Source organism: Dermacentor silvarum, chromosome 5 (assembly GCF_013339745.2).
Source record: "Dermacentor silvarum isolate Dsil-2018 chromosome 5, BIME_Dsil_1.4, whole genome shotgun sequence".
NCBI lineage: Eukaryota > Metazoa > Arthropoda > Arachnida > Ixodida > Ixodidae > Dermacentor > Dermacentor silvarum.
Window position 1 is genome coordinate 153,744,870 of NC_051158.1, and position 22,381 is coordinate 153,767,250.

At 45.5% G+C, this 22,381-nt stretch overlaps 2 long non-coding RNA genes across 2 annotated transcripts; one reads left to right on the forward strand and one right to left on the reverse strand.

The window, feature by feature from the left end:
- Positions 1-1,601: 1,601 nt before the first annotated feature.
- Positions 1,602-20,505, forward strand: LOC119452632 (uncharacterized). Its single transcript, XR_005192071.2, has 3 exons — positions 1,602-1,673; positions 5,530-5,777; positions 20,391-20,505. It is a non-coding gene; the product is annotated as an uncharacterized LOC119452632 (long non-coding RNA).
- On the reverse strand, positions 1,697-2,198 carry LOC125946071 (uncharacterized). The gene is made up of 2 exons (XR_007467383.1): positions 2,124-2,198; positions 1,697-2,054 (listed from the first exon to the last, which is right to left on the reverse strand). It is a non-coding gene; the product is annotated as an uncharacterized LOC125946071 (long non-coding RNA).
- Positions 20,506-22,381: the final 1,876 nt, after the last annotated feature.

A 22,381-nucleotide genomic window follows, 5' to 3' on the forward strand; every position in this document is an offset into this window, starting at 1 on the left:
ACCTTTTGATCTTAACCTCAAAGCAGTCAATGATGACTGCCACATCGCTGCCAAATGAATCGTAGCAAGCTTGCGGCATGGTACGCTATAGAGCACTTCGTTCAGGCCATGTAATTTGGCACTTCAAACGGCAGTATGCAACATGAAGCAACTTGTCGAAAATCCTGGACACAGTTGATTCGGACACATTGAATCTGAAGGCGAGGTCAGCATTTTGAAGATTTAACTTGATCTTCATCAGGAAAACGAAGGACTCTTGAAATTTTGTCAAGCTGTTGTTGACACCATGGGCTACAAACGGTTCCAGCAGTTCGAAAAACGCGAGCAGCATTGTGAAACTTGACATCCCTTTGTAGTAAGCTACCTTAGGCTCCCAAGTTCTGAATGATTCATCTGACATTGCAAGTTACTCGTTTTCTGAACGTGCAGTGTACAAGCAGTAATTTAGTCTGATGCATTCTTCTTCCAACGTCCTGATGTCGCGCATGGCCATGTCGGTCTGGACATAACCACCTGCAAGAGAATGTTCCTCATTTAGGTGCGTGTGGAAGGAGCCGGCAAAGGGCCGGAATGTAAAAGATGGCCGCTAGTTAAGGCTATAGAGGCATGGTACAAGGCTGACTAACCAGTTTCTTCTTCTCTGGCGTCAACCTCCTCGGCTTGCTGTGGTGATGGGGGAACATCAGGCACGGCCGCGGCAACGCCGCACGGCTGTTCCGGCGCGGCCAGCTCGGCGGCCTCGGCACCTCGCTTTCTCTGCCATCGTAGCTCGCTGCGCTCGTAGCGATCCGCATCTGCTTGCCTAATGCTGTATCCGAGATGCAGCGACGGGGCCCAGTCTGGGTTCGTGCTATCGAAGAAATCGGATGGCGTCCCTGCGATCAAAAACATTCACTTCAGAATGTAGTCCTTGCTTACCACGTTTTCGTGAACATTTAGTTCACGACACAAGCCTCTTACCTGTCACGAAGTCTGCTCCGCATACAAGTAAATTGGGTTTCTGGGGGTCCAGATCGGCTCCATTAATGCGAGCCAGCCACAACGTGCGCCGATTGCTGCTGAGCGTCTTAGAGCGCTCGGGCATGTCTACGACGATCCTCCGAATTCGGAAGAAGTTCGTGTTAGTAGGCTTCTTCATTCGCCTGGAGCTGTCGCTACGGTTGGAGCAGCAAAAACTATATTTCAGCTGTGAGTGGCCGCGAACCAACATGATGCGAGCTGACGGAGGCGGCGGTAAGCCAGCAGTGGCCCGGCAGCGGTGCGTCAGCATGGCCGACAGGCATCTCACGGCGGCCGGATGTGACGTAGGTGCAACCCATGTATAGGTGTTCCTTCGAATGATGCCTGAGCAGTCAAGGCATTCGTGTCAGTAAGCTAGCTGCAAATGTTGTATCAATTGCAAAAGAAAAAAAGGACATACCAGTGAAGTGAATGCAGTCATCATAGACTGTATTTTATAAATACTTGAGTTGGATTGCTTAAGTGGAGGGTAGATATGCATGAAAACCAGATGACTGTGTTGATACTTAGCAGGACCAAGGTTACATAACATTACTACTTCATCATTTTCTTTTACTGAAAAGCTAGTTGCTGTTGCCTGCAGAAGCTCAGAAGAGGTCTGCTGCCTGCCAAGTGCCCATGACTCAAGTTGTTGCAGTATTGTTCCCCTCAAAGTGAGTGCATTTTTTCTCTCAAGCTTTTTACTAGCTGGATCATGACCATCTACTTAGCTGTGTAGGTGAGCACTGTTTGGGACATTGGAGCGCTAGTGGACAAGCGCCTCATAAATATTACAACACGTCTGACAGAGTGCAGCTGTGGCAGTATCCAGAGGTGTTAATATATAAGCCAGATATGGGTCTTCGAGTTAATGTATTGGTGTCATTATATTGTGGTCTAGCAGGCAAAAATTCTAAACGGGAAGAAACAATTTTGATTTGCTCTTGGTAGGTTGTGCAAGCAAATCAACCAAGCTGTTACGCATGAAATGGGGCATTTGTAGATGTGTTCTGGAACACCCCAGCCCTGAACAACTTTCGAGTTAAATGCTACCACTGTAATTCCTCGGTCAAGCATAAATCGCGGTTCAGCATTATAGGAGGCTGGCATCAACAAAGGTCTACTTAATGTGAATTTTAAATGTAAAAATGAAGTGTTCCTGTTTGGGTGTCTGTATAAACTTATGCTTTAGTTCCAGTCTCGTATAAGGCATACTTGGATGGAGAAACTGATTTCTTTTAGGCATATTGGCACAAATGCATGGGTAATGCTTGTATACATAGACATTACATCGCGATTGCTTAACCAAGTGGTGCCCCTGTGTGCTAAAATTTACAGGGCTCAGATTGAAGACTGCCAACATTTGTTGTAAAATTAACTACTTTTTATATATTAGAGATGACAATTATTGCATGCTATCATAGTGTGGTAATATTTGTGCTGAACGTACTTCACATTGTTTCACTTTGTCTTTAAAACCCTGCATACTGTGGCATCATCAAAAATTTTATGTGAAACATGCCATGCAGCTTACCGACGTGCACAAATGTAACGCAAGTTATATTTTTTTCAAAAATTTCTGGCGTCGGAATGCACGTCACGTTATATTCTTGTTCGCGACAAGACGATAACGCAGATTTCTTTAAAATATTTTCTGGCTCTTTATACTTTGCTAACTACTAGGCAACAATACTGTGATCGCTACCGCGTGTGGACTGTGTTCGAACACGCACGAGCCTTGTTCTTTGCCTTGTTCGTTTGTCTTGCGGGTATTACTCTTTCCAATTACCTTGGTGGCATGGTAGTGCTATCCGTTTCCATGTATTGTTTTCTGTTTCGTTGTTGCATCACATCACATTATAATCACAATATATATTTTAGTTCTTTCTCTGAGAGCCCCATAGGCAACCTACTCCTCGTGTTGTAGTTGTGGTTGCACCATTCTTGTGCAAAAATTGTATAGATGACCTGTGCTCCAAGTTACATTTTATTACAAAGTAAGGTACAGAATTTTACAAAGTAAAGTACAGAATTTGGCATAGCTGAAAACCAAAGTTGAACTGCCAAACACTACCAAGTAGCCTCAGAGTACAGTCTCAAGTAGATAGATTTCATTGGCCATGTAGAGGTGCACAGCATACCTCTTTGTTACTTACTGAACACGTAAGCTGTGAGAAAACGAATATTTACGTAGCTTCAGCTATGTGTTCTCAGCCATTGTTGCTGCCCTCGGCAGTTGTGGAAGGTTATCACGGCATTTATTTTTCTAAGCCATTTCACTTAATACAGAAGGATTACTGTATGTGTACGGACAAAATGAATCACATGGGCGATGAGAAGCCAACAATCTGTGAACTTTGAACATTGATTGTGCGGTTTGATGGCTCAGAATAAGTAGAAACACATCATAAACACATCTTTTGCGTGACACAAGGCATACACTAACCGTACTTGCCTGCTGTAGCCGTGTGCCAAGTAAATTTCAATTGTAATTTAGCTTACCAGTGTATGCTTCTGTTCTTACATCCTATCAGAGGGCTGGTAACATGGTTCACATTTCTAGCAGCCAGCTAGCAAGTCTTGTAAAGGTAGCAAAAATGTGCCAACTATATTTTTAACCGATTTGCTAGACAGTAGGCAGTTCGCTTAGAAAACTAAAGCCATAGAACCAGCACAGTGATGTGGCTTTCTGTTCGCATGTCACAGGTTAAGAAAAGCAAGGTGGGAGCTGTTGCCAGTGTTTCGACTAGAAAGCAAAGCCAGTATGAAAGGGTGCACACCACTGATCTCTACTATGGGGGCTGGATAGCGCATTCAGTGCCTTCGACTGAAGACAACCTGGTCCCGGAAGTTGGCTCTTTATGACTTTGCATTGGCACTTCACCTGCACGGAGGGTGGCATTCCTTCCCCTAAATACCTGCCTGTTGTGCCGTACACTACCGAAGCAGGCCGGAGAAATGTTTAGAGATGTCCCGAATTTTCCATCACAGTGCTGACAGCATTGCTAACATAAGTGCTCAAAACACTGGTGCATGAGAAATCATTTTATGTAGGATAAATCTATCGCAAACAGGTACAGATTTTCATAAGAGCTGTTACCAGACATGTAGAGACAACATCTCCTGAAAGACAGAGACGCACGAAGAAAAATGTTTACGGCAGCAATATTATGTGACCACATGCACTATTAAGTGCAGCATACACCCTGCTTCCGGGATAAGCCGCTGCATTCACCTGCGCCTGGCTTGGCGAGCGGCGAAGCGGCATCCAGCAAAACAAAGCAGAGATCAGTAGTGCACACAGTATTTTGTGTCCCCTTTCTCGAAGCCAGCTGAACACGTGGTAACTCTTTCCAAAGGAGAAAAACTAATGGCAAAGGCTCTGAACACATTGCATTGTAAAGTGGCTGGTGCTGGGGCATAGCAAATACTGTGGCATTGTAGATTTACACGAGGCAAGCTAGGAGCTCAAATGGCCTGCTGGTTGTTAGCAAATGACCAACATATTCACTTTATCTGCAAGTCAAACCTGTCCTGAGAAAGTGGATGTTGCCTTTAGAGAAATTGTAGAAGCGAGCTTGCTTTCTTAGAGCAGGCATTTGAAAGTGCAGACTGAGCTCAACACATTAAAGACCAGAACAATTTGTTGAGAATTTCAGATCGGCCGTCTTAAAGCATAATTTGTCCAGTGATGTTGAGATTCTGCTCAAAGTTGTTGATTGTTACGTTCATATAGTGTTCAAGCATTATGCTAAAAACAATCTTCGCTTGGAGTGCATAGCAAGAATGTACTCCACACGAGCTTGTGACTTTTTGCTGCACTTTCAAAAACTGTTTTCTTGTTTAGTTGAGATTTTAAAGTTCGCATTGTTTATTATGTGTTGTATATAACCCATCCTAACCTAACCTAAACATCTGAACAGAGAACACAACTTGCCCTTATTGCTTGATTTTCTGGATTGCACAGCCCTGTGGCAACATAATTTAATTTGAGAACTGCTTGCACCTCATTGAAATAAAATGCTTGGAACCATAGCCACCAATATATCCAGCGTGACACGATTATAAAAATTGTGATATTAATCTTCGATATATAATGTTTTTAACATATGGTGCTCTGCCTGTGGTGTAAATTGGTTCTTGATATCCAACCCTGATGCAAGAATTCAAACAATAAACAAAAGCAAGAATGTTTGTGCAAGTTTTTTTCCAGAGAAGCTCACAGCAATTTCTACATTTAAAATAACTCGAAACAAGTTTACTGAGCTGGGAAGAGCAGTTTCTCGTTTGAATATTGCCAGATACTAAGTTACGACAAAACTTTTTACTATATTGGTTGCACTTCTATATATAGCCCTGTTATTTGTTGCAAGCTGAATTAAGAACGGCCACAGCTCAATCAGGTGTATGGCGTTGTGCAGTAGAGTAAAATTGGCATCACCCTGAAAGTGTCACAAAGTTACGAATACATCTTAAATGGTTTCTTTTAGGACAGAGACAGAGGTAAGAAAATTATCCTTTTTTATGCAGCCTGTGGAGACAGGATTTCTTAAACATGGCCATGGCCCTCTAGAAAGAAGCCGAGACCAGAGACTGCAGATGTTCATTCCTGTTCCAGCAAAGATAGGCCAGCCTTAACCAGCTGGGTTTCCGCTTGAGTCAGCCTATGCCACAAGCACTTGTTCCTACAGGGTCCTTGAAAAGGTTCTCTGGAGCACAAGTGTAACTTGGTGCCACCACCTTTCTCCTGCAGTTTGTCTACCTACTCTGCTAACCAGGTGGGTCAAAGAAGGGCAAGGGAATCAACAATTTCAAGCATAGAACTTGCTCGAGCTCAATGCAGTTTGAGTGTAAAATCCTCGAGTTATAATTTACAAAAAAAACAAGGGAAATGAGTACATGGTATGGTCTTCATACAGACAGCTCTTTCCCACAAAGAATCGGTCATGAAAAAAATCTGTTTATGAAGGCTTGAATATCGGTCGGTATGATTTGGGGGTAGATAGGATACTGATTATGAACATTTCTGTTGAGTGGTAGTAGACTGAATAATCAGAGTTTAGATATAGATTAGAAGACAGAGGTCATTCCACTGCCATAATTTTAAATCATCCCAATAATTATTGTGTTTGATGGCTCGTGCGTGTCGAGCGACAGCTCTTCTTGAAGCCTGCTTCTTCTTGACATCATTCTTATGCCGCGTAATCCACCTGCTTACTTGCCTGTTTTTCTCGTTCAAGCAAATTTACATTTATCACGAGAAAACTTGTAGATGATTTCCGTAAACTTCCTGATGAGATCAGAGGGCAGCATGCACCCCTGGCTTTCTTAGATACGTGTTCAGGAGCCTCGGAGCTTGTGAATGTTAAAAAAATGACTCCATCTCCCGCTAAAGGTAACCATGTGTGGATGCGAAGCAGCGGGGAGATGGTTAGCTTGAGCGGGAGATGGTTTCGCGGCAGCGGCCCGAGCGCCCATCGCGGCGCTGCACAGGAGATAGAATGAGACGCGCGCGCTCCCTCATTTTCATACCGCGAAACTACCGTGGCCCCCCCAGCGGAGTACGCAGCTGTCGCACCACCTCTCGTGCGCGCCGCTTCGGATTCGTAGAGGAGAGAGAGGGGGAGAGAACGCGCATGAGCGGGGGGGGGGAGGTGTGTGACTTGGGCGCCGCTCCGTACAGTAGAGGATTCCTAGAGGAGAGAAAGGGGGAGCGTAGGAGAGGAGAGAGAGAGGGGGAGGGGACGCGCATGCGCTGTGGGGATGTGGGACGCCGCGGGAGGGACGGACAAAGCCCCCGCCATAAGCTGCTTCGCATCTAAAACATACTCCTGCTGAGCAAGTTCTTGGTATCATCTGCAAGATTATTAGCGAACATTATCATCATCATCATAATCAGCCTATATTTTATGTCCACTGCAGGACGAAGGCCTCTCCCTGCGATCTCCAATTACCCCTGTCTTGCGCTAGCGTATTACAACTTGCGCCTGCAAATTTCCTAACTTCATCATCCCATCTGGTTTTCTGCCGACCTCGACTGCGCTTCCCTTCTCTTGGTATCCATTCTGTAACCCTAATGGTCCACCGGTTATCCATGCTACACATTACATGGCCTGCCCAGCTCCATTTCTTCCGCTTAATGTCAACTAGAATATCGGCTATCCCCGTTTGTTCTCTGATCCACATCGCTCTCTTCCTGTCTCTTAACGTTAGTCCTACAATTTTTCGTTCCGTCGCTCTTTGTGCGGTCCTTAACTTGTTATCGAGCTTCTTTGTTAACCTCCAAGTTTCTGCCCCATATGTTAGCACTGGTAGAATGCAATGATTGTACACTTTTCTTTTCAACGACAGTGGTAAGCTCCCAGTCAGGATTTGGTAATGCCTGCCGTATGCACTCCAACCCAATTTTATTCTTCTGTAAATTTCTTTCTCGTGATCAGGGTCCCCTGTGAGTAATTGACCTAGATAAACGTACTCCTTTACAGACTCTAGGGGCTGACTGGCGATCCTGAATTCTTGTTCCCTTGCCAGGCTATTGAACATTATCTTTGTCTTCTGCATATTCATCTTCAACCTAATTCTTACACTTTCTCGATTAAGGTCCTCAATCATTTGTTGTAATTCGTCTCCATTGTTGCTGAATAGGACAATGTCATCTGCAAACCGAAGGTTGCTAAGATATTCGCCGTTGATCCTCACTCCTAAGCCTTCCCAGCCTAAGAGCTTGCCTACTTCTTCTAAGCATGCAGTGAATAGCATTGGAGAGATTGTGTCTCCTTGTCTGACCCCTTTCTTGATAGGTAACTTTCTGCTTTTCTTGTGGAGAACCAAGGTAGCTGTGGAATCCTTGTAGATGTTTGCTAAGATATTCACGTATGCCTCCTGTACTCCTTGATTACGCAATGCCTATATGACTGCTGGTATCTCTACTGAATCAAATGCCTTTTCATAATCTATGAAAGCCATGTAGAGAGGTTGATTGGACTCCGCAGATTTCTCGATTACCTGATTTATGACATGGATATGATCCATCGTAGAATATCCCTTCCTGTAGCCAGCCTGTTCTCTTGGTTGGCAGAAGTCAAGTGTTGCCCTGATTCTATTGAAAATTATCTTGGTGAATATTTTATACAATACTGAAAGCAAGCTAATGGGTCTATAATTCTTCAGTTCTTTAACGTTTCCCTTCTTATGGATTAGTATAATGTTGGCGTTCTTCCAGCTCTCTGGTACACATGAAGTTGTGAGGCATTGCGTATAAAGGGCCGCAAGCTTTTCAAGCATGACATCTCATCCATCTGTGATTAAATCTACTGTTATTCCATCGTCTCCAGCAGCTTTTCCCCTGGTAAGGTCTTTCAAGGCCCTTCTAACTTCAGCTCTAGTTATAGAAGAAGCCTCTGTATCCGGTTCATCACTATATTGAATGAAAGTAGCTTGGCTGTTTTGGGCACTGTACAGGTCAGTATAGAATTCTTCCGCTGCTTTTACTATGTCATCGAAATTGCTGATGATATTACCATGCTCATCTTTAACTGCATACGTCTTGCCTTGTCCTATGCCAAGCTTTCTTAATGATTTAATGCTGCGTCCATATTTTACGGCTTCGTCAATCTTTCCCACGTTATAATTTCGAATATCCCTTACTTTTTTCTTGTTGATTAGTTTTGACAGTTCAGCGAATTCTGTCTGATCTCTTGAGTTGGACGTGTTAATCTTCTGTCGTTTCTTTATTAGGTCCTTTGTTTTGAATTGTACATGAATGAGGCATACGTGAATATCTTAGCAAACCTCTATAAGTATTCCACAGCTACCTTGATTCTCCACAAGAAAAGTAGAAAGTTACCTATCAACAAAGGGGTCAGGCAAGGAGACACAATCTCTCCAATGCTATTCACTGAATGCTTAGAAGTATTCAAGCTCTTAGACTAGGAAGGCTCACGAGTGAGGATCAACGGCGAATATCTCAGCAACCTTCGGTTTGCAGATTACATTGTCCTATTCAGCAACAATGGAGACGAATTACAGCAAATGATTGAGGACCTTAATCGAGAAAGTGTAAGAATTGGGTTAAAGATGAATATGCAGAAGACAAAGGAAATGTTCAATAGCCTGGCAAGGGAACAAGAATTCAGGATCGCCAGTCAGCCTCTAGAGTCTGTAAAGGAGTACGTTTACCTAGGTCAATTACTCATAGGGGACCCTGATCACGAGAAAGAAATTTACAGAAGAATAAAATTGTGTTGGAGTGCATACGGCAGGCATTTCCAAATCCTGAATGGGAGCGTACCACTGTCGCTGAAAAAGAAAAGTGTACAATCATTGCATTCTACGGTGCTAACATATGGGGCAGAAACTTGGAGGTTAACAAAGAAGCTCGAGAATAAGTTAAGGACCGCACAAACAGCGATGGAATGAAAAATGTTAGGCGTAACGTTAAGAGACAGGAAGAGAGCGATGTGGATCAGAGAACAAACGGGGATAGCCGATATTCTAGTTGACATTAAGCGCAAGAAATAGAGCTGGGCAGGCCATGTAATGCATAGGATGGATAACCGGTGGACCATTAGGGTTACAGAATGGATACCAAGAGAAGGGAAGCGCAGTCGAGGTCGGCAGAAAACCAGATGGCATGATGAAGTTAGGAAATTTGCAGGCGCAAGTTGGAATAGGCTAGCGCAAGACAGGGGTAATTGGAGATCGCAAGGAGACGCCTTCGTCCTGCAGTGGACATAAAATATAGGCTGATGATGATGATGATAAAGCACTACCAAGTCATCCGCAGCATTTCCCGAAAGTTATTGATTATCGATTAGCTATTGATTGGCTATCGATGACTTGGCAGTGATTGGCAATCGGCGTTTTTATGTTAAAAACACCGCCTAGCTTACCTAAGAACTTCTAGCTATCACTATTACCTAAGTCTGCAAGTCGTGCGCGAAACCAATGTAGGTAAGCATCATTAGGGCACGAAAGTTTCGGTGGCGCATTTCAAACCAGTCTCCGACAGCTATACAAATCCTATTGTCCGTCGCTAAGCAAACATAACGTTTCAGTCACCGAGATGCACGTGTGCAAAAATAGTAACGCAAAACGACCGCGTACATCAGCATGTGCTACATACAAAGCTGGAACAAATACGATACTCAACGCGTAATCAGCAGGTAACAACCGAAATGAAAGAGCAGCAGGCACTTTTCAACGTTCGCCTCGCATGCCGCAATGAACAGCCGATCTAATTTCTTAAAATACATGGCGAATGTTTCTCGGTGGTGGAGTCGCAGAGATGTCTGGGAAGCTCGTGCGCAGTACTCAACGAGCGCAGACTGCGGTGGTGTGGTTGACCAGTTGACTACAACTAAGATGCTACTTCCGGAAAACTGGCGCTGCGCAGATCGGTCGGTGGGATCGGTCTATTGCCAGAATTCCTGGGGTGATGCCATTCTTATAGTGGAATGAAATCTGTCTTCTCATCTTAATCTGGAATCCCTTATAATTAAGACTACTAAATACCTCAAAAAAGGGTCGCAACGTGAATTATGTATGTTGCATTTATTCCGAATTTTATCCATGTATTCAGCTTATATGCAGGATAGTACACTCCAATTTTGTTGTATAAGTTCATTAGAGGGTTTCAACTTGCTTTTAATATATTACAGCTGTGTACCGGCACACTCATGACAGCTCGCAGTAACTACAGCTTGTGGAAATATAATTGCAGCTGCCATATTTTATGTATCTACTAGCGCACAGGTGTTGGCAACAGCCATCGTTAGGCAACCAGATTGGAATGTGAAACGGGGTGTCAATGTTGGGTACACTCCTGCATAAACTTCATGAGCATTTCTCCTTTTCTGTTGCACAGGTTATTGTTGCAACGACTGTAAATGCATGGTGCCTGTTACAGCACCCGTAGAGAAGAAAGTTAGAGAATTATTAATGAACAGTAAACATATTGAATAATCACAATGTTTTTAGTATTTTTCAACGAGTTTAACACTCTTTGCCTTGCACTATGCTGTTTTTTTAAATTCTAAGGTTGGCATGTCTGCACAAAGCTTTACTGCAGGATGTCTTTGACATGAAAGAGTGCATTTCTGTGCATGACACCTCATCACGCAACATTGTGCTCCACAGAATGTAATGAGTTTTTTTTTTGCGTTGGTCACCATCTCGCAAACTGCTCCTTTTGGATTTGAAGTGCAACATTATAGCAATGCACATTTCATGTTCTAAAAAGAATCGAGCACTCTGATCGCCTTATTCTCCTCAATTGATATCTAGTGGTAAATAGTGATTGACACCATGAGCATCAACGTGGTGTGTAATTGTGTGTAGGGGGCAGTACATTTATTAATTTTAGCAACCTTTTGAATAACTTGAAGGTAGCATGGAGGTAGCAGGTAGCATGAAGGTAGCATGAAGATAGCATAAAGGTATTGTAAAATGCTGTTTGTTTCTTTCAATCATTACTGCCAAATTTCACATTTGATTGTTGCAACAACTACGATGAAGTCTGCTAGCTCTCCTGCCAACCTATAATGTGAAGGCAACTCTGCTGAAAAAAAACCTCCTAATGGTTTGCCAGGAACTAAGGTCCATTCAGACCATTAAATTTTAAGCTTACACCTGTAGATGGCACTGCTGAATGAATGCTCACCTATTAGAACTGTCCATAACATTTTCTTCCATTGAAATAAAATTGAAGCTTTGAATAGCATCTGAACTTAGACTCGCTTGAAAAATAAACCATTTTCTTGTTGAAGGTAGACAGAGGTTCAACAGGAAGACAGAACCTTGAATTTGTCAACAGTGGCACGAATATAAAGAGTGCTCAACTTTTCGCAATCTTGCACCTGGTTTCGTGCATTTCCAGTGCTTTAAAGAAATAAGAAAAAAATAAGATAAGAGGAAAGACGCAACGACAGGTAGAAACTGGTCTTCAACTGATTGTAGTACATGAAAAAGTGCGGGTATAGCATACATAGATTCACTGTTCATGCACGAACAGATGGCGGAACGTGAATTGTAGCGCATGCTTGAAGCCACTTATCAATGAAGCATGGCAGACAGGTTCTGATGCAGGTCATAGCGTTCCTTTATTGACAGAGCAATAGCAGCTCTACTGACACATTTGTCGTTTTCTTTTTGAAAGAAAAAACTTCAAGAATTTTTGTGCTTGTGCCTCTGCCCAGAACATGTGTGCTGTTAAATATTTGTGTACAGTCACATCGCTTACAATGGTCCACTAAGTGACCGTATCCCCCTAGTGCACACGGTGCTCTGTCAATCTGTCCTTAACGCGACGACCACACTAGCCAATGTAGCATTTGCCATATGACAGGGGGCGAACTATGACGAACTTATGACGAACCCAGTACTACACGCCACGAAAGGGGTAGCATGCTTCGTGCATGCGGGACCTTTGTGCTCTTGGTTGTTCACTGCTAAGCACATGCGAACCAGCTTTTCCGGCGCTGAAAAGAGGACAGGGACACCACACTTGGCGGCCCACATAAGGCACAACAACCGGTCATTTATCTGGCCGAGTCCAGGGGCCCATTTGCTTTTGATCATCTGCACATGACTTCTTTGAGGAGGTCTTCTAGCAGAGAGGTGATGATCTTTTGGGGGAAACCCACCCTGCTAAAACATTGGGCTTACTCTTGCAAGCTCATTGCCAGCCAGATAGTGGCTCTGTAATGTCATTGCTCAGAAATAAATTGATGAAATAATTATCGTTTTGTACGAAGAAAGGGTCTGCCACACAAAGCGTATCCGCCTTCTCAATTGATCTTGTTGACTGACTTTATTCTGTTCCAAAAGCACATTCACTCAGCTGTGAGAAGTTTTATCGGAGAATCTTACCACATATCTTTTATGAACTCCACTGGTTTATCTACTGACAGCATCCTTGAGCCCTGTGGGATCAATCAAAAGGGGTGCGAATTTTTATATGTCGACGACTACATGGTTGTTAAATCAGGGGCCCCTGAGGGCATTCAAACAATTCACAACAGTATTCTTCAGGTACACGAGTGATCTGCACCAGGTCTCAGTTTTACTCATGAGATGCCTGTCGACGATTGCTTGCAATTCCTTGACCTGTCTTTCCCTCGGAGAACACGTTTGCTGGAAGTATCAACCAAGATCAAAAAAGTGAATCTTAATTTGCAGATCAGCTCACTCAAAGGTGGTTAAGCGTGGCATAGCTGCCTTGTGCTCAGCCCTCAATAAGTTGTGCAAACACCGGTGGCAATGAGCTTGCAAGAGCAAGACCAACTTCTTAGCAGGGCAGGCTTCCCCTAACAGATAAGCGCATCTCTGCTAGAAGGCCTCTGCAAAGAGGTCAAGGTCAGAGGATCGAAAGCTAAAGGCATGCGGACTCGGCTGGATAAACGACCGGTTATGCCTTTTGTGCACCACCTGTTGCACCGCTTGAAAAGCACAGCCACCAAGTGTGATGTCCGTGTGCTGTTTTGAGCGCCAGAAAAACTCGCTCGTATGTGCCGAGCAGTGAATGACCGTGGGCACAAAGGTCAAGCATGCAGAAAGAAGCACGCTACCCATTTCGTTGTGAGTAGTACTGCGGTCTTTCACTACATCTCCCTGTCATGTGGCCAATGCTACATCGAAGTGACCGGTTGCTGCGTTGACAGATTGAGAGAGCACCGTGTGGAAGTCCAGGCACTAGGGCGATCCGGTCACTTAGCAGACCTTTCTATACGATGCCACTGCACACCAATATTTAACAGCACACGTCTTCTGGGCAGGTACAAGGATGAAAAGTGCGGTTTCATTCTTGAAGCTTTTTGTATTAAAAAAACCACGTATATCCACGAAGTGAACAATGATGAGTGCGCGAAGCACCGGCCGGGGGATCATTCGGGCAAAACGCCGGAAACGGAAGTGGAATCGGAAGCCGGAGCGTGGCCTACATATATATATATATATATATATATACTGTACATGTGTACAGTATATACAGCACTTATACAGCCCGTGTGCACCGCAGCGCCCCTACCTACGGACGAGAGAGAGAGCGCGCGTCGGAAACGAGAGAGAAAGAGAGCACAGCTGCGCCTCTAGCGGGAGCGGCGAGTACTAGCGTGGCTACGACGGCGCGACGAGGGACAAGGCTCATCCCTAAGGAGCTTCGCCCCTAAAAGGAATACGATTAATATGTCAGTAGAGCTTCTATTGCTCCATCAATGAAAGAACGCAATGACGTGCATCAGAACCTGTCTACCATCCATCTTTGAGAAGTGGCTTCAAGCATGCGTACAACTCATATTCCGCCGCCTGTTGGCGCATGAACAGTGAATGTATATATATATATATATATATATATATATATATACCCGCACCGTTACATGCACTACAACCAGTTGAAAACGAGTGTTTCCTGTCCTTGCGTCTTTCCTCTTCTCTTATTTTTGCCTATTTTTTAAGCACTGGAAATGCTTGACATGTTGATTTTCCGACTAGCCCAGCCGTATGTATAAGCATTGCGCCTGGTTATCATGCTGCCCCAGTTTTTTAACAGCGAAGCTGTTTAAGCCAGCGGTAATTTGTGGTGCGTATCAAGAAACTACCAAGAAAGGAAAATAAACTTTCTAGCCGAGGCGGGATTCGAGCTCGCGTACCCCCGGTCCCAAAGCGAGCGTCGTAACCACTAGGCTATACAGGCACGCTTGCAGAACATGCATTCATGCGAACCATATGATTGCTTTCGAGCGTCGTCGTCTTCGTCCACAGCTGGCGTGATCATACGCTCGTCCGCTGCGAGGTGAAGAGGTTTTGCGCGCTATGAGAGTGAGACGCATTCACGGAGCGGGTTTCCTGGAACGCTGTGTCAGCATTGGATTGCGGTGTCGGTGTTGCAAGCTGCGCTATGCAACGTGCAGTGACGGCCGTAAGTCCAAGACGTGCGAAAAGAAATTATCATCATCATGAGTAATAAAATGAAAAGTTCGCGCGCAGTTCCGGGAAATGCTGGGCTACGATCGCCCAGTTTCGCAGTTTCAAGCGTTGCGCGGCCGAGTGCAATGTTAAGCGTTTTTCACAGCCTCATCTTTGTTATTTTATGGTCATATCCAGTTCAATTTTGATCTCCTTATTTACCTTATTTGATCTGTTGACTACTCGCGCCGATGGACTGAATCTAATCACTGTCGCCTTTGAACGACTGCTAACTTTTGCTGCGCGTTAACTTAGCTGGACGGCGTTGGCCGTGCGCGCAGGAGCCACGAAGGAAGCAGTCCACACTTTGGGATCCGTTTCGAGACTGTTTTATTTGCAGTATTAAATGTCTAGAGTGGGGAAAGGAAAGTGAAAAGAGAGAAGTAAAGAAACACAGTAAAAGGGCGTGAGTCAGGCACGTGCAGTGCCATGGAGAGGGTGCAGTGCCCACTGCCGGGTCTATGACACGGGGCACGGTGGTATTCAGAATTAACTTCCTCGGACGGTGTCGTTAGGGGCCCCCCTCGGCTCTCGCTTGCTCCTCGGTAGTGTCTTCGTGGTTGTAATCGAAGGTATTGTTAGGCACCCCCGCCTCCGTTCTCCCACCTCAGTAGCGTCGCCTCTCAGTAGCTTGACGGTTGTCTTCGAAGGTCTTGTTAGGCGCCCCCGCCTCCACTCTCGCTTCTCAATAGCGTATTCACGGTTGTCATCGAAAGTCTTAACGTCCTCCCCCGCAATGAGCACCGGCTCATTCCTGGCCGCCATCGTCCACACAGGCTGGCAATTCATTGAGCTCGAGGGGGCGGCTCGTGTCGTCGCACAAGTGAAAAAAGCGATATAAGCTTTGTGTTCGGACCCGCTATCGTTGTAGAATATGGGGCCCGCAAGGTCGATACCCGTTGTTTTAAGCCTGGGTGACTCGGTAGGGAGCAAGCTGGGCAGTGGGCTCTCCTGCGGCTTGGCAACTCTGCTTCTTACATGGAAGATAGCGTCGAATGACTGATTTAATTGCCTGTCTTCCTCGAATAATTCAACAGCGTTCCCGAAGTTGAGATAACGTGTCCCATACTCCTGCGTGCAGTAGGCGACTCTGCTCCCAAGAAATAAGTAAGCGTGTTCATAGTGAAATCTTTTTGCGCACACAATTGACACGGACACAGTGAAGGGGAGACACACGAGCGCTTACTCACAACTGTTTATTTTCGGAAAGATACAAAACATATATACCCCAGCTATCTGCACTGAGCATGTGCAACAAGAGTCGTCAGTGTAAACAGAAAAGATTAAAAAGGTTTCAGTGTAAAGTCGTCAGTGTAAACAGAAAAGATTAAAAAGGTTTACCCAGTGTTCAAATATGTAAATTCTCTGTCAGAAATTGCAACCGATGCTTCACTTATGCATTTATCAGCACGCTTCATGATATGGAACGCTTCTGTTATTTCACGTGTTAGTTTGTTTTTATCTGAAAACAAAATGTCAGTGTCAGTAAATACCGGATCACAATGACATAGATTACAGTGGTTTGATAAATGTGAATGATTTTCTTTACCGAGAGAACGTTCATGTTCTTTTAGACGGGTGTTTATGCACCGACCGGTTTGTCCTATGTACATCTGGCCACAGGTCAACGGAAGCCGGTACACAACACCTATTCTGCATTTGTATCTTTCCGAAAATAAACAGTTGTGAGTAAGCGCTCGTGTGTCTCCCCTTCACTGTGTCCGTGTCAATTGTGTGCGCAAAAAGATTTCACTATGAATTCGTACCAACTCGCCCAACTATCAGTTCTGCTGAAGTAAGCGTGTGAACGGATGAGACGGTGACAGCATTACGGGATGCTTACCGTTTTCTTCTGTGCCGAAATGAAGCCGCCCACCCACTCTCATTATACCGTCAGCGGCCAAGAATGGGCTCAAACCTATCACTGATGATCCCCGGTCGAGCAGCCTGGCAGCACGTAGCGCGCGAACGTCGTTTCTGAACGTGTCTAACTGACAGACTCTTTTCCAAATCATTTCTGCATCAGCTACCTCTTCAGCCATCAACTCTCCCGTCAGCTTAGACTGGCTTCGACAGTTTTGAATGAACAGCCTGACCCACGTTGTTACGCGGCGCACTCTCGTCAGTGAGCTGTGGTCTTCCAGGTTCATCAGTGGCTCTGTTGTGCTGTTGATGTCCGTCAAGTCTGCCGCGTTCTCTCTCCGTGGGGGAGTTACTTCGTATCTACCGTGCTTGTGTGCGATGTTTTCTTCAAAGGCCCGACGAACATTGTCGTCTTTGCCGGTCGGCTGTGCATCGTCGACAATACCAGGGTGCTCCAGCTCCCAGAATGACCTCAATTGAGGAGAAATTTCGTCGGGTTCTGTGGCCACGCCTACCCGCATCACTCCGGTGCTGGTTAGGTAGGTTGCGACGGACGATGTAGGCTCCATGCCCTGCAATGTCCACCCAAACGCAGTCTCCATGGCCACGAGATTCTCACAGAGGCGCTTGACATTTCCTGTTGTGATGTTCTAATAGTGATCGGCCCCGATAAGCAGCTCAACTCCAGTACCAAGATGGTAACCGTCAGGTAAGGTGTCAGCAAGCAGGAGGCCTTGTTCATGAGTGATGCTGGCCGTGCAGTCGTCAGGTGGTGGCAGATCTCCGCAGATCTCGGGCACCTCTAGTGCTTCGATGCGGACTCTGGCGTTGTTGCACCGGTTCCGTAGCCAGCATTACACGCGATGACACCTTCTTTCCTCAGACGGCTTCTCGCTTCCGAAGGCGTAAATAGCGAGCTTCTCCCCTCCTGTGACGCGAAGATTGAGGCACCGGGAAACCTCCTGTCGTATAAATTTTCTCTGGCTGCCACCATCGAGCAGCATTCTCACCAGAACACTCTTGTGCTGGCCTTCCGAGTACGCTCGTGCCGTCTGTAGAAGCACACGGGTCGCTCCCCGTGTTGGTCCCACCTTAAGCGATGATTGCACTGTTCTACCTGCTGGTGCAGCATATTCGAATGAGGGAGGTCACGTCAGTCTTTAGTTGAGTTCGCATATGCCTCTTGCGTGTCGCCCAGAGCATTTGACGCATTTCAGCCACCTTGCAGTTCTGCACTCAGCGGCACGGTGCTTCTTTTTCGCGCACTTGTAACAGCGCCGCTCCCTTGCCATCACCTCCTCCTGCTTGTCTATGCTTACGGGGCGACACAGCTTGCTGGTTGATGTCCTTCTGCATTACAAAATGCGCATTCGCCTCTCCGCCGGTTACGGTGAGAACAGACGCTGATGGGTTATGAGGAGTCCCCTTTGCTCGGTGCTTTCTGTTTGATAGCGGCGTCTTGCACATGGCCTAATGCACTCTGGGCTCTATCTCTGCGCTCAACTTCCCCTCTCATGAAATCCAGGAAACCAAGAAGCTCGTCTTCGGCTGTTTCAGGCGAGGCGGCCTTCCGTTGGAAATATGCCAAGCAAAGTTCACTTGGAATGCTTTTACGAAGGACTGTGAGAAGTAGCGTGCCGTATGTGCTCGACGACACTCCCAGCGCCTCTACACTTTGGACTGCGGAGCGGATTTCATCGTAGAGGGTCCTCAGCCTTTCGATGTCACGCAGATTGTGCAGTGGGCGGACGTCAAGCAAACGCAACATGTGATCCTCAATTATGACGTCCTCTTTCCCAAATCTCTCGATGAGGGTCTTCACCACGATATCATAGTTTCGATCGCTGATCGACAACCCCTCTATAGCAGCGGCGGCTTTTCCGGTTAGGTAGCCTGTTAAGTATTAGAATTTGGCTATTGCAGGGAGGGTGCTGTTCTTGTGAATAGTTGATTCGAATTGGTTCCAGAATTTTCGCCACGAGCGCAGATCTCCGCTGACTTTTGCGATTTCCTACTTCGGTAATTTCGTTGTTGCTGATGGTGGCTGGAATACTGTGCTTGGGACGGAACTTATGCGGTTTGATTTTTGATCTGACGTGTTGCCTGTCACTGACGGAGTTGCTGACCTGCTCTGGTTGGCTGTCAGACTTCTGAGAGCTCTCTTGAGCTTTATCTTGAGGGAGCATATCTTCTCCGTGCGGGCAGCGCAAGCTTCTAATTCTGCATCTAATTCTTGCAGATATATATTCTTTTCGATGCTCTCGTTAACAGATTTTAACTCCTCTGCCTGTTCAAGAAGGTCGAGGTGTTCCTCAAGCTCACCGACTTGGATGGTGGGCGATTGCAGTCGGTCGCTGGCCGCTGCCATGATCTTGTCGATTGCTTGTCGCAGGGCGGCCTGCTTCTTTTGGAGTCGTTCCATGGCACTTTCGATGTCAGCAGCGAAGTAATCCCGGGTTTCAGCACGAAAATGTGTTGAATACTCGCACCGGTGGACTGAATGTAATCACTGTCGCCTTTGAATGGCTGCTAACTTTTGCTGCTCGTTAACTCAGCTGGACGGCGTCGGCCGTGCGCGCAGGAGCCACGAAGGAAGCAGTTCACTCTTTGGGATTCGTTTCGAGACTGGTTTATTTGCAGTAGTAAATGGCTAGAGTGGCGAAAGGAAAGTGGAAAGAGAGAAGTAAAGAAACCCAGTAAAAGGGCGTGAGTCAGGCACGTGCAGTGCCGTGGAGAGGGTGCAGTGGCCACTGTCGGGTATATGACACGGGCACGGTGGTATTGACAATTAACTTGCTCGGACGGTGTCGTTAGGGGCCCCCTCGGCTCTCGCTTGCTTCTCGGTAGCGTCTTCGCGGTTGTCATCGAAGGTCTTGTTAGGCGCCCCCGCCTCCGCTCTCACTTCTCAGTAGCCGTATTCACGGTTGTCATCGAAGTTCTTAAGATGGTCAATATCTTTTTTCCTTCGTCTTTTGAAAAATGTGTATTCATTATCTGCCTTCATTTTCCATTTCCACTGATGTTAACAAAACAAATGTCATTAGAAAGTTTATTTTTCTTAATTTTTCATTGCTTCTTTTCCAAGTGTCCAAGCAGTTTATTTTAATTCCCATTTTGATTTCTGAGTAGACTAGGTCTACTGGATTGAATGCTTGCTTACATGTGTAGATCCTTTTCCGGTCTGGTCGTCCCTACTCCTTGTAAGAGCTGATAGCAGTGCCCCTGCCCGCTCCATCGCAATCACTGCTAAACACTGCCTTCCGAACATTATTTTAACACTTTGGCTTCTCTTGATCTATTAGGTGCACCAGTATTTCCATCATTGAGGGTAGGGGTGAGGAAGGTCTGCATACACAAAAATGCCACCAAGGAAAACAGTTGCTACCCTGATGACAAGTACCTTTGTCGCAATGTTAGCTACAGTGACATCCCTTTTTCCAACAATGCTGATTCGTATTCATCTTTTTCTAACAAATAATTTACCGCTTTGTTGTGCTCTGTGATTATCCTTTTTTGTTGCTTTCTTGGGATGGTAATTTACCAATGCTATTTGTTTCTCCTAACAGCAGCAAGTTTATCCTTGCAAGGCATGTGGGATCAAGAATAACTTTCACCAGGAAAAAGTGCAAGACGAGTGGTTGAACAAAATAAAATTGTTTGTGTGTTGTAAAGAACTTGACACCTGAATTGGTACACTTGTTTGTATATATTATAAGCGATTCATTCACATCACAAAGTAAAATGTATTTTACTTTTTTAGCAATGTCACTGTGTTGGCCAGACAATTTTCTCAATCGGAACCTGCTGCTTTTAGCTGCCTTCACGACATTTGCTTTAAATGATATGTACTGTCGGTGACAAAAATGCCCAGGACGCGCAAACGCAAACCAAATTGTAATGCTGCGCCGTCAACCAGGTACAGCCACCCTATCATCTGCGTTCAAGATTAAAGGAACAAGTTTCTGAACGCAGATGTTAGCGTGGCTGATCCCGCCATATACTGCAGCGATAAAATTCGATTGACGCTCGCGCGTCCTAGGTACTTCGGACCTCGATAGTACATTCTTCAATCAATGAATGTGCTCTGTACTACGTAATAAAGGAAACACCTGTACTTTAACGGTTGGACCGTATAGTACAGCTTCAGCATATAGCGTCTGCCGTTTTCTGTTTACAGGAAGCACATGTGTATTAACGGTATTAGCACTCGTATTTTGTATGACGGACTGGATTGTACTGCTGTCCTTTCTGCGGAAATGACCGTTCTTTAGTTACGGAAACGTGTTCGGTAACAATTTACCAGTAGATTTTGCCGTAAACCCGAGGCATATTTTTTACAGTGCAGCTGTGCATTCATGGTCAAATGTTTGTTCTTGAGAGTACGAGAAACGCAGCTGTACAGTGTGCGAGGCAGCGAGAGCACCTGTAAGGGGCGTTAGTTGAAATCGCCAGTGTATTTACTTCTTTTGCGAACATACTAAGTGCGTTGTCCAAGAGAGAGGAGTTGTGTTTTTAGTTAGGTGATAGTGACCATGACATCTTCCCATACCGACAATCTATCTCTACCCAGACGTTACAAAGGAACAACGGCTCCCGGATAAAAATAACTACAACATGTGTCGGTGTGAACGGACCGGAAAACGAGGTGGCGGCGTTTTATTAGTAGTCAAGCAATCAGTCTCTTTATTGCTCTATTATAACTCAATGCTCTGTTAACTCTATTATAAAACGCACTGGGCTATAATTATCTTCCGCTAAAATACATCTAGAATCCTGCGGTTGATTACAAGATGCCGCTTCCTCTATAACTCGGAAACTGCATGGCAACAAAACGCGCGCTACAATACTCGGTTTAGCCGGCATATTGTACCCTTTAATGCTGTAGCAATTATATGGACACTCCAGGCGCATTCCTGCCGCCGCCGTCGGTGTCGCCGTGATGTGTGGTATAAAGTCCAAGTGCGATTACATCGTTGCCACGCGCCGTATGCTGTAGATGCGAGTGAAAGCGTGCGAGGGTGGACAGAGGGTTTGATAAAGTACTCGCAGGGGAGGAAGGGGAGAGGACGCGCGCCATCTTCGACCACGCGCAAGGCACGGTGGGGGAGGGGACGTTTTGTTTCAACAGCGGCTGCGTGTGGCGATGCTGAGCGCGGCCGCAAGGGGCCTATCTTGAAAGAAAACTAAGATGAGTACAGAGTCCAGGTGCACCAAGTTCTCGTAGTTTTGTGTGCGTTCTTTTCTTGCTGCTTATTTGGCCTTGAAGACGGTCAATTTGCTGGCTGCAGCGGCCGCTCTTTCTCATGCCAGCGTTCTGACACCGAGCGTCCGAACTCATCTAGTGAGATGCATTTATCTTTGGCTGTGCGCGCCTGACACCATGCTTCTGAATTTCCTTAGAAAGCAAATGATCACGAGTTTACACGGCCAATGAAACTATATCCTCACTACGTATAGCTGTCTAATAATTTGTTATCACCATCGATGCATCAACTGAAGGGCAAAACTGCTACTTTTTATTAGACTATTGCAATTATCCACTCATGAACTGGTCTTT